The sequence below is a fragment of the Amphibalanus amphitrite genome, unplaced genomic scaffold (assembly GCF_019059575.1).
Source record: "Amphibalanus amphitrite isolate SeventyFive unplaced genomic scaffold, NRLGWU_Aamphi_draft 000045F_arrow, whole genome shotgun sequence".
Classification (NCBI taxonomy): Eukaryota; Metazoa; Arthropoda; class Thecostraca; order Balanomorpha; family Balanidae; genus Amphibalanus; species Amphibalanus amphitrite.
In genome coordinates this window covers 776,153-792,480 of record NW_024881541.1, presented here as the reverse complement: position 1 = coordinate 792,480, position 16,328 = coordinate 776,153, and the positions used below count along the sequence as shown (strand labels likewise).

General features: G+C 43.3%; 1 protein-coding gene across 4 annotated transcripts in view; it reads left to right on the top strand.

The window, feature by feature from the left end:
• The window catches only part of LOC122377477 (mevalonate kinase-like), a 116,979-nt gene that overhangs the window by 26,628 nt on the left and 74,023 nt on the right, over positions 1-16,328 (top strand). The window contains exon 1 of one of the 4 annotated variants that reach the window (XM_043357536.1): positions 8,839-9,003. The exons of the other annotated variants lie outside the window; for them this stretch is intronic. The gene's annotated coding sequence lies outside the window, so the exon portion shown is untranslated. Of the gene's footprint in view, positions 1-8,838; positions 9,004-16,328 lie in introns of those variants that run through there. 4 annotated transcript variants of the gene reach the window in all.

Below are 16,328 nucleotides of genomic sequence, written 5' to 3'. Positions count from 1 at the left end.
AACAGCCGTCTCTAAAGTTATGACCCCATCTCACCACAGTGTGGCCAAATCCATTTTGCGTTTGGGGGAGGATGTAGAAAAAAAGCCGCCAGAGGATGTAACTATTTTTTTGAAAAATGGTCTACTGATTTTTTTTTAGTTCTAATTTTCATAGAAAAGGTGGGAAATGGCCTTACTAACATTCAGTACTGATGTATCTTTGAAGAAAGCACTTCAGTGATACATATGTAGAAATAGCAATCCTTTTTCAGACAATCGTTTAATAGGAACAACTTCAACGGCCACTGGTCATTTGCCAACCACCACCTTCCCGATGCTGATTCTCCTCACTCTATTCCAGGCATATTCCTCATCCATTCCTGAAAAAAAAGATCGCGAGCCTTCCAATTTCCAAGCACTCCTGTCATCATCGTGAACCTACAAATCCATCAAGATCCCTACTGCCAGATGACCTCGGACACCGACGTCTGCTCCCCGAAGATACAGCTGCGCATACTGCATACCTATTCACGTTTTATAAAATGTAAATGCATAGTGTTGTGTTTAATAGGTTACTCTCGAATCAATCGAATTAATCGACTATACGACCATTTCTGAATCAGTTATTGTATCAACATTGCATCAGTATAATAATCAGAATTGCATCGATTATGAGAACTAAGAAAAGTTATCACTAATATAAAATGTTGACCGATATGGCCAGTGGCCAGTACAACTCCCGATGTCATCCTCGACATTAATGTCCTAGTGCATATCCCAGAATCCAACCGCAACTGTGATCTTGGGTTCAATGTGTGCGATGAATTTACTCATTACTGTGTGTAGTAACGGCAACTGAGAGGAAAATAAAATGCAATAAGGTACCGAAACGTCCATATCGCCGATCTTTTTTGGGCTGGGTAACACTGAACTAGAAGAGTTGGTCGAACTGATGAGATGAGCACATTTTGTCACCGTTATATCGCTGGCCAGATCGCAAATCCATATCTAGACGAGACAACATATGTCGACGAGCTGCACCAACTAAGGTGATGAGTCCTCACCAGCCCGACGGACTCTAACAGAGCTAACAGAGCTGGAAAAACACACCTACATCTAGCAAGACCTAGAGCTATTACTGAATAGGTCATAAAATATTTACCAGCCTATCACACTTTTTTAGGAGAAAACACCATAGCCGGTCATTTCGACGCGTTTTTTTTCCAAACCCTGATCTTCTTCCCGTGAATTGCCCGGAAGCACGAAAAATCCCATTTAAAAAGTCCAATTATTCGATCCTGATCAAGTATGTGAGCATGTGAGCTTGTGCTGACATTGCTTGATCTGCTGAGACAGACAAACTTCAGAAAACCGAGTCACTGTATTTTTTAAAGCTTTTTTCAACCTGTCGGAAATTTACGGGAGAACAGATATGGAGTTTGAAGGAAAAAACACGACGATTTATTCCCTGCTCAACCCGTTGTGGGTCTCGTAGTTCACCCTATCATTTCCTTTTCCTAGCACAACAGGGTATGTGCTCAGTCTCACACCGAAGTTCACGATACCATGTTGGTTGGGCACAAAAAAATCGTACCACACGACAGTGGATCAGCTGTGCTGTACAACACACCAGCGTCTAGCTGAGTGCATTCACGCGACATCTCATCGAGATTGTCATGCTTTGCAGGTAAGTTGTCTATGGTAGGTTCACAAATCAGTCACACGAATGGTGGTATGACTGACTGGGGCCAATTCACCAATCAGTTCATTACACTATGCAACAGTCATTTTGTTCCTGAGTAACGACCGATTTTTTTGGACTCATTGGGTCCCATTATAACCGAAATGGGCATTTGTTTTGATCTGAAAATGCTTTTCCGGTTTTCAGAGACGATTTTCGATTTTTGGCCCCGAAATTCGGTTTTTGGCCCACTGTGTCCGGTGTAATTGAGTAATCGACTCGCGGTAACTTTCATCGCCCTTCCTATGCCACAATCTTTCGAATGATATCCGGTTTTGCATATTTGCGTGTAAAAATAACGTCATAAATCTATGTTAAAGTAAGAAAATATTGAAATTTTGTAAAAATTTGACATTTTTTTCGATTTCATTTCAAAATAGAGAAAAAACTAAAGGCCCTATCCAAATTCTGAGCCCAGTTCCTTGAAGAGCATTCAATTTCCGTTCGGAAGGTACTATTTTAGTGCATTTTATCGGTTTACTGTGGCGTCCAGATTGAGTCATTTGAAAAACGGGCCCCCAACAGATCAAGATTCTGAGCGACAGGACTGCTCAAAAGTAAGTTCCTGCGTGTGACCCGAGGTCACAAGGGGTCAACAAAATGACCTCAGTTGACCCCTCGTTGATCCTATGGCGTTAACATACGTTATCAGGTTAATGCTATGTGATATGACTTAGGATATGTGTTTAGGTTAACTCAATCTGGACGCCACAGGAATCCGATAAAATGCACTAAAAAGGTACCTTCCGAACGGAAATTGAATGCTCTTCAAGGAACTGGGCTCAGAATTTGGATGGGGCCTTTAGTTTTTCTTCTATTTTGAAATGAAATCGAAAAAAATGTCAAATTTTTACAAAATTTCAACATTTTCTTACTTTATAGATTTATGACGTTATTTTTGCACGCAAATATGCAAAACCAGATATCATTCGAAAGCTTGTGGCATAGGAAAGGCGATGAAAGTTACCGCGAGTCGATTACTCAATTACATCGGACACGGTGGGCCAAAAACCGAATTTCGGGGCCAAAAATCGAAAATCGTCTCTGAAAACCGGAAAAGCATTTTCAGATCAAAACTAATGCCCATTTCGGTTATAATAGGTCCCAATGAATAAGAAAAATTCGGTCGCTTTCCAGGAACAGAAAATTTTTCATTTTTTGTTGCATAGTGTTATGAGTGAACGCATAGTGCACATAGTCTTGGTTGTTTCGTTTTGGACGTCTGCCAGTAGGTGGCTCTGTAAACACCACAACCTACTCAATAGATGTCGCCATAATGTACTATGCAGTTGTTGTGAAGTTGAAAAGATTTCATAATGTATATTGCTCAGTATTTTCCTCATAAATTAAAACACCCCTCACCTAGGTACCACTGCAATTATAAGTAGTGTTTTGCAATGAATAAGTGCCTAGTTATGTTGAATTAGAAATGTAGATCGCTTTAAATTTACACGCAGCTCCAAATCCCTGAAATGATTAGGTACCTACTTCCCATCTGAATCAGATCAGGCTTCAGAATGAAGCAGTTCAATACATCATCATAGTTCAAATGGTGTTTGCAAATGCCAGAATGCATTTTCTTCATAAAGATTTTTCACACACTAAAGCAATGATTGATGTAATGAAATCTGCATACCCATCACATCTGCCTTCACATTAACATTTCATCAAATGTCCAATATTAACAGATCACCCCTCAATATAAGAAATCTTTAGTAAATGTGAATATGAAGTCCAGTGAATATTTTGAACATAACCTAACCTGATCTGACCTTACCTAGCTACCTACCAATCTAAAACTTTCAACCTGCCAGTCCCAACTCAAAACCTATTACATACAACCTACAACCTTAAGCCCACAACCTATCTACACATAAACCAAATTTTATCATACCAGATACCTATATATATATATATATATATATATATATATATATATATATATATATATATATATATATATATCAATCTGTAAGAATCTGGCCAGATGCCTACATTTCTTTCAGTCAGAATGCACAGAGTAGATGGGTGGTAACTGGTAATGAAAAATCTTTGAAACTAGAGGGTTTTACTTTTTACTAGCAATGACAATGTCATTGCTGAGGTGCTAATCCCAAATATTAATAGTTAACTTAATGGAACCAGCCAACATCACTGGAAATTTCTTCTGAGTTCTGATTGTTGGTGTTTTTAGGTAATATGTATTTTTGAAGCATATGAATGTATCAAATCAGGAAAAGTAACAGATGCACACAAATGAAATTTTAACTGATGCCTTATATATTTGTGAATGAGCTCAACATCCAGGTTCGGTTGCGGATTCCTGATGATGGCAAGAGCTAAAGGCTCGAAATGCTGAGAAATGTTCTTACCTGAGGCTGTGTTCCTGTTCCATGCTTCTCCAAAGCAATCTCAGCCTACGCTCTCCACCTACAAATAACAAACGTGCATGCATAGACCAACATCATCCCAACTTTAATTGAGATCTTTCCAGGATCAAGGTCTTAGGTCCCTGTACCTTGACTAATAGCTTGCAAGTATTGCTATCAGTTCTATTACACTTCTATCAAATACTGAAATAAGGCAACAAGGCCACAGGCCCACAACACAACACTGCTTGTCTATTCAATTTAATTTCTCGAATCGTTTGTAAGGAGCAAATGTTTCGGTTTTCCTCGTCTACAAAATATTGTACAAGATTATCAATCTCGACGCACCTGTCGAACTTCGCGGCCTCCGTATTACGTCACACGATTTCAGAGATTTTCGGCAGAAAAACTTCCGACATCCCTAAAACAGCGGCTCACGAAAGCCAGCCAAACGTGAAAATTAAGACAATACAGCCGGTAAAATGATGATAATATTGTAGGGAAATCAATGGAGCATGATATATGTGAATACCAAATCACAAAAAATGGGGTTTTCACAGTTTGGCGAAGAGTTGAAGTTAGGGGTAGTTAGGGGTAGAATTTCGCCAAAACAGGCGAAGGATGTCATTATGTTTGAACATGTCAAAATATAGTATTTTGGGCTTAATATCAGTTTTGATGCATAGGTGGGCATAATTCATCAATTTTCTTTCACTTTGTATAACATTTAGCTCGTAAAATGAGCCTGGGAATTAACAATTTCATTTCTTCAGAAGCCATTTTTCCGCAAAATCAGCGGATTTTTCGCATGAAAATGACGGAAGTTTACTGGGCTCAAAAACAAGCATTTCGCAAATTTTCCAAGAAAATGACCGCGTATGCAATGTATTATTACGGAGCGAGCGAAGCGAGCGTAGTCTTTCCTTAGATTAACGGAAATTTCTGAGTATGAGCGGCCGGCCGGCCGGCCGGCCGGCCGTGGTCACGCTTTTGCGAGGCTTATATCTCAGCAACCACTTGACCGATTTACACGCGGTAATTTTTGTAGGGTAGCTTCATTCCTTCTACCAAGTATTGGACTATTCCCGATGCATGTGGGTGACCCCTTATGCACGTGCCACGTGCAAAACGAAGAGGTGTCACTTTTGTAATTGTTGCAATATCTCGGTAACTACTTGGCCGATTGCGCTGAAAGTTGGCAAGTAGGTAGGCACCCACTAGGCACTGCATATCCATGTGCCAGAGTTGGGGTGCTGCTGCACGTGCGCACGTGCAGGGGTCGTTTCCAGATCTCGAGAACGGCTGGACCGATTGCGCTCAAATTTGGTACACGGTTAGGGACCGGTTAGTAGGGTGCCGTGCACAAGTCAGTTGGGACCCATTTTGCACGTGCGCACGTGCAGGGTGCCGCTTCCAGATCTCGAGAACGGCTGGGCCGATTGTGCCCAAATTTGGCACATCGCTAGAGACCAGTTAGTAGGGTGCCGTGCACAAGTCAGTTGGAGGTACCCCCTCGCAATTTCGCACGTGCAAGGCCCACCCTCTCGCTCGCTCCGTTAGTCGCCCCAAAAGGCGTTATACTGGTTTCATTTTCTTTCGTATTATCTCATTTTCTCGTTTTGGTTTGGTCGATTAGCGGTGCTGTCGTCATTATAAGCTAGGGGGAGTTAGGGGGAAAATAACGACTTCCTTCGGGATTTTGACTTCCCGATAACGACTTCCTTTTTGACCACCGGTGACGTCACAGGCTGAACAAAGCACGACAGGGCGGTGGTGCATGATGTATGAAGAGTCAACAGGGGATTATTGTGTCTTTGATGGCCTTGAATCTCGAACGACTGCTTGTGTTGTGGACGCTGTGGATGCATTGGTGTTGTGTCCGAGGCGTTTGTGCTTATCCTGATTTTCAGTGGTTGTGTTTGAGCTTAGTTTTGCTTTTATTCTTTGCGATCAATTGATAACTATTGTATATTAATCCGAGTCTGGTCCAAGGCTATTTGCTGTATCTGCGCTGGGTGAGCATCGATTGAAATTGAAATTGAAATAGCCTAGTTGTTGGTACAATTCAATTTGTGATTTCCTTACCAAACCTGTGCATGTTGTTTGGTAGGTACAAACTCAGCTCCAAAAGTCAAGACACTGGAATATAATGCAGTTTTTATTTTGTCACAATCACATCACCCATGCGGCATCAGCATGCTGATTTCAACTGCTAATGCCATGCTGTCTCTGGTCTTGCATTTGTCTTCTTCCATACGTCTTGCAGTTGCTGCATACATACCTCAACCTATACTTTATATCAATATTGCCAGAACATAAGAATATGAATATTGCTTAACATTGTGTATGCCTATATTCAAATTGGCACTTATTGAGACAGAGGTATTTTATGACCTAGCAAGAAGTTGCCAAACACATTGATGCTTGCAGAACAGTATGATATATTTAAGTGAAAAAGTCGTGAGGAGGATGTCTTTTTCCCAATTTTTAGGATGTCATTATCCTTTTCATTAGGGGAGGATTTCCCCACGACATTGCCAATTTGGCCACACTGTCTCACCACATGAAAGTGGCAGAAATGACAATGATCAGCTGACGCATTTTTCTTGGCCGAAGTCATAGCGCGCGGCCCGACGCACCACCACCGCACCACAAAGTATGAGCAGAAGCCACCTGCGGTAGACCGCGCCCAAAGCCAGGGCCCCGGTACCGTGAGGTAGCCGAGTCGGGGCAGCGTGCGCTGACCCAAGCCGGGGCCGCGGCTTTGGGCGCGGTCTACCGCATCCCCGGGCAGCCCTGGGCTATCACATGACACCGGGAGGACGCGCGGCCCCGGCTTGGGTCAGCGCACGCTGCCCCGACTCGGCTACCTCACGTTACCGGGGCCCTGGCTTTGGGCGCGGTCTACCGCACCACCTAACCCGGCACCGCCTGGGCTATTTCCGTACCCACGACAGCCTGGGGGGGTCGGATCCGACCCCCCCCCTGTTATCTCGAGAACCAATGGTCGTATCGAGCCCCGCGAGGCGGCGTTCGAAAGGTCTCTACGAGACCTTCCCAAAGCACTCTTAAGATTTTAAGATTGAGGTCAACTTTCGGGTCAAGGTCAGGTCAAAGGTCAAATTCAGGGGTTTTGCATGATTAGGCTTACGGACAGCGGAATCGATAGCTGCTGCTCGAAACTCACCACAAATGACCTCAAAGACCTAGTGAAGGTACCATGTGCGTATAGGGGTCATACTAAGTACGGTTCAAGGCCAGGTCAGGTCACGAAAGGTCACGGTTTTCACTTTCTGCTACATGGGCGTGCGACACATGTTTTATGGCTTATTTTTCACGCCAAATCCGATGGTAATGGTTATATGTGACCCCAAGTCACTGTGCTGGTGATAAGTGTGCATTGAAAGCATAAAAAATCATTTATACCATGCATAACTAAACGAGGGTTAAGAAAAAAAGTCAATTTTTCAACTTTTTATTTTTGACATAAAAATGCACTTTTCTAGACGAGCTTTGTCCCAGGAATCTAGTGGTGCCATTTGTTTTCACATGCGATGTTCAGAAGTGCCTCTAATTCGCGAAAATGCTTATGACGTCACCATGCCCTATGCATGTTGGAGCTATTTTTTACAATTTGGGGGTCAAAAATCAAGATAGAAAGTTGAAATTTGGGACATCTAATGTTCTAATAGAGCTCTATAACATATATTCCGGTTTTTTGGAAGTTCTCAAAATTTTGGATTTTATTAGCTGTTTAAAAAAAATATAGTTTTTTGAATTTTTAGGGGTGAAAAACGCATTTTATGGAAAATCCGAGATAGCCATTTTAAAGAACTCGTTGAGCTGCGTCTTTTCCTGTCCTTAATTTGCAATTTGCTTAAAACCTCGATTTTTGGCGAATTTTTTAAACATTTACCATTTTTTGACTGAAAACGCCATGTAGTTACATCACTAAAATCGATATATCTCAAACAATTTTGAAATTTTTTTCTTAAAAATTGCACAGGAGACGTCAAATTGATGGGGGAGAAGGTATGCCAAGTTTCAAGTTGATAGCGCAAGCGGTTCATAAGTTATTCAAGAAAAACGGAGGGGGGGTCGGATCCGACCCCCCCAGGCGGTCGCGGGCTAACAGGCGTGTTCGAAACCGCAGGAGATGATGATGAATGGGTTTATCGAAACTTGATTGGATGAGCCTATCGGTAATAGCGATTTCAGTGTGTGCATTTATTGTTCATAGTGGTGTGAAATGTGGTTGGGGTACGACCGACAACCTGTCGGGGCGAATTTCGCACTGGGGTACTTAAAATTTGAAGAATTTAAGACGTTTCCATGAGTTTTGAAGGTATGGATAAGTTCTAAAAATCCGGTTCTCTTTATCTGGGCCATTAACTCCATACGGTCCAGGAAAGCTGGCACACTACCTTTAAAGCAATAACATTTTAAATATTTTGCATTTCATTCCTGCATGGTTGATGATGTATTTTGTGTTTGATTTAGTTAATGTATTTGTGTGTTATTTTGTGTAGTGATTATGTGTTTTGGCGACCTTATAGTATTTACATTGAATATTGCACCACGACCATCCTGCTATGGTAAGCATAAAATAAATGTACGTCATGTGTCCCGGAAACATTTTAAACAACATCCAAAGACTTTTCACCTTAACATTATTTGCTTTCAAGCATCCAGAGGCCCTGACAGGCGAAACTGTATTTTTGTCGCGGTAAATGCGGCCGCCTGCACATTGTGCGGCGCCCGCGGCCGCCGGCGGCGACCAGTGGGCGCTGGGCAGTGGCCGGCCGGCTGTGGAGTGGAGCGGACGCTGACCGGCGGTGGCGGCCGGAGTGACAGTGCTGTCTGTTGAGTGCGCGAGTCGTCTGTAGCAGGTGCACGGCCCGGACCGACTGTCAGGTACGCGCCGCGCCCGCTGCGATCCACGAAAACCACGAAAACGATCAATTTTAGGAGGAATCCCACATTTATATAAACCAAGCGATACCTCCGGGTCTGAAAAACACACCTAAGCACATGAAAATGGCGAACTCTGGGTTATGATGGATTTGCACCGCAAAGATTTAAAGACGAAAATATAATTTTACATAATTGATTTCTCACACAAGTAGACTCTTAACCCGCGCCCCACTGGGGGGGGGGGGGGGGCTATTCATAGCCCCCTCCCGTTTTTCTGCAATAACTTCCAAACCGCTTGACGTATCGACGCCAAACTTGCAGTACCTTCGGCTGCATCAATGTGACACCTTTTTTCAAAATATGAGCTTCGTAGCTACCATAAGTCGGCCGGAAATGACGTCAGAGTGACGTCATGCTCGGCCGATTTCGACGCAAAACATTGAACCATGGCAATCGCTCCCAAAGGCTCAGTTTTTAAAGGGACCCTCCCACCTTAACATTAGTTATGAGTTGAGATAGCCAAGTTTGCGGCCAGGCTCAGAAACCACCATTTATCCTGGTCGCAACCCCCGCAGCTTTATAGTGTTCAAGAAATTTCTTCCCTTTACCTACTTGCAGGGTGGGACCAGCGTAGTCCCTATCTCTTAACACTAACGGACTCTGATGACGTCATCAAGCCCATTGACCGCGCGTTATAAAATAAAAGTCTTATATTTCAAAAACGGGTGAATATTTTTCGGTGAAATTTGGTAGATGTTCATTTTCGCTCTTTCTGATTCACGGTACATCACTTTTATGCCAATTCATTAACTTTTTAAGGTGGGAGGGTCCCTTTAAGCTAGATCCAATTTCTTTGCATGAGAGGACTCAGAATAGACTGCGCTTTCAAACTGCTATCACGGATTTTCAAAATTTTGAAAATTTGAAAATTTTTTGCCTATATAAAAATCAAAACGTCTGTACCTATGTACGTAACGCGTCAGTTCCCTTTGGCGGGCTGTTGCGAGGCGACGGTGCGGGCTGCGGGGTTGAAACTTTGGCGCCGAGTCGGGCGCGTGTAACCATTTGTCGTATTAAATTTTCGAGGGGTGGGTTGGGTGGTTTGCACGTGGCGGGTGCATCTTTGCGGCATTTTGGCCGCGGCCGGCGCCGGGCTGACGGCACGTGCCTTAGGCTCAGTTTCTTCACTTGCAAAACTGAGCGAAATCAGAGCCGGCAAGTCACTGACCTTTGGCAATGAACACCGGCGCAGGGCACCGCCGGCCAGGAGGAGACGCAACATTTATTCTTGCAATAACTCGGCCGCTACTGGGCCAATTTTAATCAAAACTGATTTATTACGCTGCGCGTTATGCTGGACACCTATTGCTCGTTTTTTTAAGTTTGCCCCTCACTGTAAACGTCAACATGCACGAGAATTGCTAGCTGAATTACTGAGAAAACTGGTTGGCGCACATTGATTTCACCAGATTTCACAGACTATCAATTTCATCAAATTTGTTAACTATTTCACAGACTCATACCTCGTATTTGCCCACACCTACAGCTCCACAGTGATAGACGACTTCTCAGGAATTATGTCTGAACTAATTAATAAGTTGCACGGCGTTTAACATGAACGACACGTTACATCGTCTGTGTTCAAAACTTATTTTGAAAATATTATTCATATCTCCAATACAATGTGCGCCAACCAGTTTTCTCAGTAATTCAGCTGGCAGTTCTCGTGTTGTGTTCAAAAAGACGTTTACAGTGAGGGGCAAACTTAACCCGCGCGGGGCTGGGGGGGTAAATTTAACCCCCCCCCCCTCACGAATTTTTGCATTATCTCGAAAACGGCGGCGCGCAGTGCCGCCAAACTTTCAGTACCTTTTCATACATCAATTTGACACGTTCCCTGAAAATTTGAGCGAAATCCGTAGGAATTTTTTTGAGAAATTGACGTTTTAGTGACGTCATGTTCGCCATTTTTGCCTCAAAAACGGCAAAGTTTCAAACGGTGCAAAGTTTCAAACGCCGCTAACATCTTCATTTTTAGAGGAATCCAGACGTAACAAAAAAGGTTATACGTAATTCTACTTTGTCTATCAAATGGCTATCTCGATTTTTTGAAAATTTTGGATTTTGGCCCAATTTTTTTTTCAAAAAACTGACTTTTTTGGGAAAATAATTATATAATCCAAAATTTTGAGTTTATCGAAAAAACCTGAATATATGTCAGAGAAGTGGTCAATGTGCACCTACATACCAATTTTTAGAAGAATCGGTTAAAAATGTTGGAGTTATTCAAAATTTTATGACGTCACGACACACAAAAATTTTGAAAAATGATTTTTTTTTTGGAAGTTCTAGACCTCGTACGGAAACAAAAATAGCACCATTCGATTCGCCGTGAAAAATTGCATCAGATAGACACCTTTTTAGGCCTTAACAACCAACTTCAAAATTTGACCTCACTTGACCTGACCTTGACCTGACCTCGACCTCAAATTCATCCAGGGGTGGTCCATATCACTTATTGAGTGTGCCTATTGAATTCTATGAGTAAAATGACCCATAAAACATGTGTCGCACATGCCCTTTTCTATATTTTGTTTTTGGTGACCTGACCTGACCTGACCTTGACCTTCACCTCTGAATGATATTGTATGCAACGAATATTGTCCTGGTAGCCTAAGAACACGTTTTGGGCAATCAGTCTCAGTCCATGACTCCATTCTTCGGCAACTACGGTGCAAGGCCGATACTGTAGACACTTGCAGTTTGTGCCCTTGACCTGACCTTGACCTTGACCTCAAACTTTAAATTAAGTACATGTTTATAGTTGTTCGTGATGAGATCTTTCGATTGGCGTTTGAATTTTCCAAATCGGACCATTAGTTCGGGAGATAACAGGGGGGTAAAATTTACCCCCCAGCCCCGCGCGTTCGGCTGGAGACCCCAGCCCCGCGCGGGTTAAAAAAAAAAACGAACTACAGTATATGATATAATTCAAAATTTATATTTTTATATTTTTTCAAAAACTTTTGACTTTTCGAAAAAAAACAGAATATATGTGATAAAACACATGCTTTTGACGTACTCTAGCAAGTTTAGCTAAATATCTTCAAAAATGGCCAAGTTATAGGGGGACCCGGGAGGTATGGGCCCCCTGGAGGTATGGGCCATCGCAGTTTTGAAGAAGTGTTGCGTATTTTTACACATTTGACTGCGTAAACTGGTAGCAGCCATTCCGTTATATAACCCACGCGATTTTCAAAATCTTCCTCAGTCTTCTTTGGAAATGAGCGATGATAAAGCGTTTTTGCCCTCTTCGAGTAAAATACTGCACAGACAGAAAATTCGCGATAAATTTGAACAAGGCTCGTTTTATGATGTCAGACCAATGCTAACATCAAGTTTGAAGCATGCAACTTAAGACTGAATAGACAATTTGAAGCTTTCTTGCAAGATTATGAGCTGAGATGCTACGCAAATTCTGACGTTCTAACCGGGAGGTTCGGGCCACCCACCCCGTTGAGCCTAATTCAATAAAAAGATGCTTTCATTTGTGTCATCTTCAATATGTTTTATTTTTGTCGCGCAAAGTTGAAAATTTAACTTCAAATTTCATTCGAACAGAAAAATATTATGAATTGTATTTCATGGTGCATGATTGAGTTTACCAAAATACATATGTTCACAAGTGACCTCCATGAAGTAAGCTGTTGGCCGCTTTTGCGGTTCCTGGGCTCTAAGAGAGATCAAGGTAGATACCTGCTACGAGTATTGTTCTCATTGTCGAGAAAGAATATGAAACATGTCACCGGCCCATACCTCCCGGGCCATGGCCCATACCTCCCGGCGTATTTTGATGGATCGAAAAAGCACATTATTTATTGAAAGTTATCTCGAGACAAAATAGTTGATCCCAGATGCCTAATATCAGGCACACTTTGCAGGCCAAAGGTAATTTCACGTACACAGAGTGAAAAACCGGCTCTAGCCACTGCCCACTGGAAGAAAATTGCCTTTTCACAAAACCGGCCCATACCTCCCGGGTCTCCCCTACGCATTATTGCAAAAAAAATCACAATTGAGTCTTTAATTTAGTGGTCGCTGCTTACTAATCATGCGGCATACACGCCGCACATAACCGCCAATGCCGCAACGCAGCTTAGATTTCGAAGTAAGCATTTAGTCTCACCCCTTATCAGTCACTTGATCTAGAGCTTAACTAGGAACGAGGCGGATCACTTGGACGTATTTGGGAGCCAAATGCGTTGTTTTGGAGCCAATACATCGGAAACCCTATCCGTCGGTGCATAGGTGTAGCCAGTGGCGTAGCCAGAAATCAGCGAAAGGGGGGGGCCATGGTGCTCGAGGGGGCGACTTTTTCCCTTGAGAGGGGCGCCATTGTCAGCTAGTGAAAGGGGCTGTTTTTGCCAGTCTTGCCTTCCATGGGGCATCAGTCTAAAGTATAACGTCATTGTTAATGCATGATTTACTAGTTTCAAAATACGAGTATGAAAAACAGGTTTCGCTGATTTTTCATATCCAATTAATCAAATTTGCAGCCTAGTTTTTTATCAAAACACCTTGATCTTGATAAATATTTAGCACGAAATCGGTAACGATCTAAGGCTTCGGACATTTTATTCCCAAAAATAAGCATCCATGCCAATCCGAAACGGTAAAATATACGTTGCTCGATAGACACAACCTTTATTGCATGCAAAAAAAATATATATACAAGTTCACTCACTGATCCAAAGTAAAAACGGTGGCGCTGCGCGACGCCGTTTTTGAAATATTCGTGAAAAACCTAGCGGGGAGGGGGGCGTAAAAACGCCCCCCCTTGCACGGCGCGGGTTTATGGGAGAAAATTGAAATGCTCTTCCTCTGAAGAACGAAAACACCCTTAAACATCGGGATACAGATAAACATGGCACATTTACTCGGAAAATTTCACTCGTGATGTGACCACTTTTATGCTACTGAGGTCATCTCAGGTCATAAAAGGACTCCGGTAGGATTTGGACAATAACTTGATAGATATATGGTAGAGCAATGAAACACCTTATATAATTATTTTTCTTCTCGAAAATACGGATCGACTAATAAGCAATATGACCTTTCCCGGTTAGGTGATGACCTTCACCTTAGGTCAAATTCTCAAAATGCCCTTTTAATGTCAAATTCTAGTTCATTTGACTGGTCTCGAAAAATGGGACACGATGCCGGTTCACCCACGCCTTGCTGGGGAGGTTGAACATCCCTCCTGCAGTTTTTCGCGAATGCCCCAAACACGGCGGCGCGAAGCCCCGCCGTTTTTGGCACACCTTATTATACATTTGTTCTACATATGTTGTGAAAATTTCAGACCCAGGTCGCTTAAGGTCAGTGTCAGTTCAAGTGACCTCACTACATCAAAAGTTTCAATGTCTGCTAAAGCTACACCGAGGGACCGATCGCTTTGAAACTTTCAGAGAATAATAAGAGCAACATCATGTACAAAATGTATATCATCGAATTTTGATATCAATGACCTAAGGTCAGGTCAATTTTGCGACCTCCCCATTGTGAGTCAATGGGAGAAATTTGAAAGTCGTCTTATTTAGACGGAAGTCATCATAAACACTCTAAAACACTGAATTACTAGTATCTTTGACACACTGAACATGAAAATGGCTCCCTTGACCCCTTTTTATGCCCCTGAGGTCATCTCAGGTCACCAATGGTATCTGACTGTTTTTCGCGAATAACTTTTGATAAGGGCATACTAGAGCGTTGAAAACATCTTAATTGTGTTTGGCTCGACGATACGGATCGACTGATATGCAGCCTGACCCTTACCGGTCAGGTCATGACCTTGACCTGAGGTCAAATTTTCAAGTTGATCTTTCAAGGTCAAGTGATAGTCGACACGTCTTGACGAGAGGAACACGATGCTAGTAAAAGAACGTTCGTGCAAGGTTTGAGTCAAAAGTTATTGCAGAAAAAAAACCTGTTTCGAAAAAATTGGCCATTTTGTTACTTTTAGTCCCCTGCAGGCAAAACCGTTGACGGTAGGTCAAATCCGAGAAAATTACTCAGAAAGAGCGTCAATAGGGCTATCAAATGCGCTTTTCCGCGGCTCTGCAGCTTTATTAGCTTCCGAGCTGTGCGTCAAGTTGTTTAAAATTGTCGACATCTGACTTACAAATCGGCGAATTTTGGCCTTCAATGACCTCTGGTGACCTGACCTTTGACCTGACCAAAAAAGTGACCGAAGTGATTTCTTCCTTATTTTCCACACTTTTTCGAACGCCGCCTTTTCCGTATCGCTACGTGGCCCAGGAGCCGAGTTAGAGAGGGTTGGGTGTTCAACCCCCCCCCCCCCAGCAGGGCGTGGAATTCCAGGACCCCAGCAGGGTGCGGGTTAAACTTATCTCGTGCAGGTCTGAGCCAAAAGGTATTACAGATAAACGTCCTCCGCGAAAACGTATATTTTGAGGGTAAAACGTTTATCTTAGGTCAAATCTGAGATAATTAATCAGAAAGAGCATAAAAAGAGCTATCGAATGCGCTTTGCTGCGGCGCTGTAGGTCAACCTGTTTCTGAATCCTGACTTTTGCGCCGTTTTGTCGAAAAAAAAATGTCAGATCGGCGAAGTTTGATTTTCGGTTGTCTCTGGGGACCTGACAACCGAAAATCAAACTCTTCGACCAGTTCGACCTAACCTTGAAAATGATCTAAGTAGTTTTGTAATAGTTTTTGACGCTCTTTCGAACGCCGCCTACTGCGTGTCTCCACGTGGCCCACAAGCTGAGTTAGAAGTGGGTGTTCAAACACCCCCAGCAGGTTCAATTAAAAAAACGCGTACGCTGGGGGCGGCACCGCACTGCTAGGCGGGGGCAGCATCGCAATGGGCGGCACTGCGCTGAGGGGCACCACTTGCATTGAGGGGTAGCATTGTACGGTGAAGGGGCGGCGTCGTCCCATTGAGGGGCGGTATCGCAACGAGTGGCGGTGGCACAAACGAGGCTGCCTCATAAGAAACGCTTGGCACATCCTAGCCCAGCTCGGCGACCCCTGGCTGCTGCATCTTGAAAAGGGCCCTTGGTGTCGATGAGAAAGCCCCATTGTCAAATAATTACCTAGCGTCAGTGGTTTCGGGGGGGGGGGGGGGGGGCTATCGATCTTGAATGGGGCGGGGCGACTGAAGTCTCCATTCAGATGGGCGTCCGTGACTACTGGAGGGCGCCAACGACCTCGGATAGGGCGAATGTGATCTTAAGAAGGGCACCGGGTGCTCTAGATGGGTGCGATGCTTGGATGGGGTCTCTGCTGCATTCAGTAGGGCG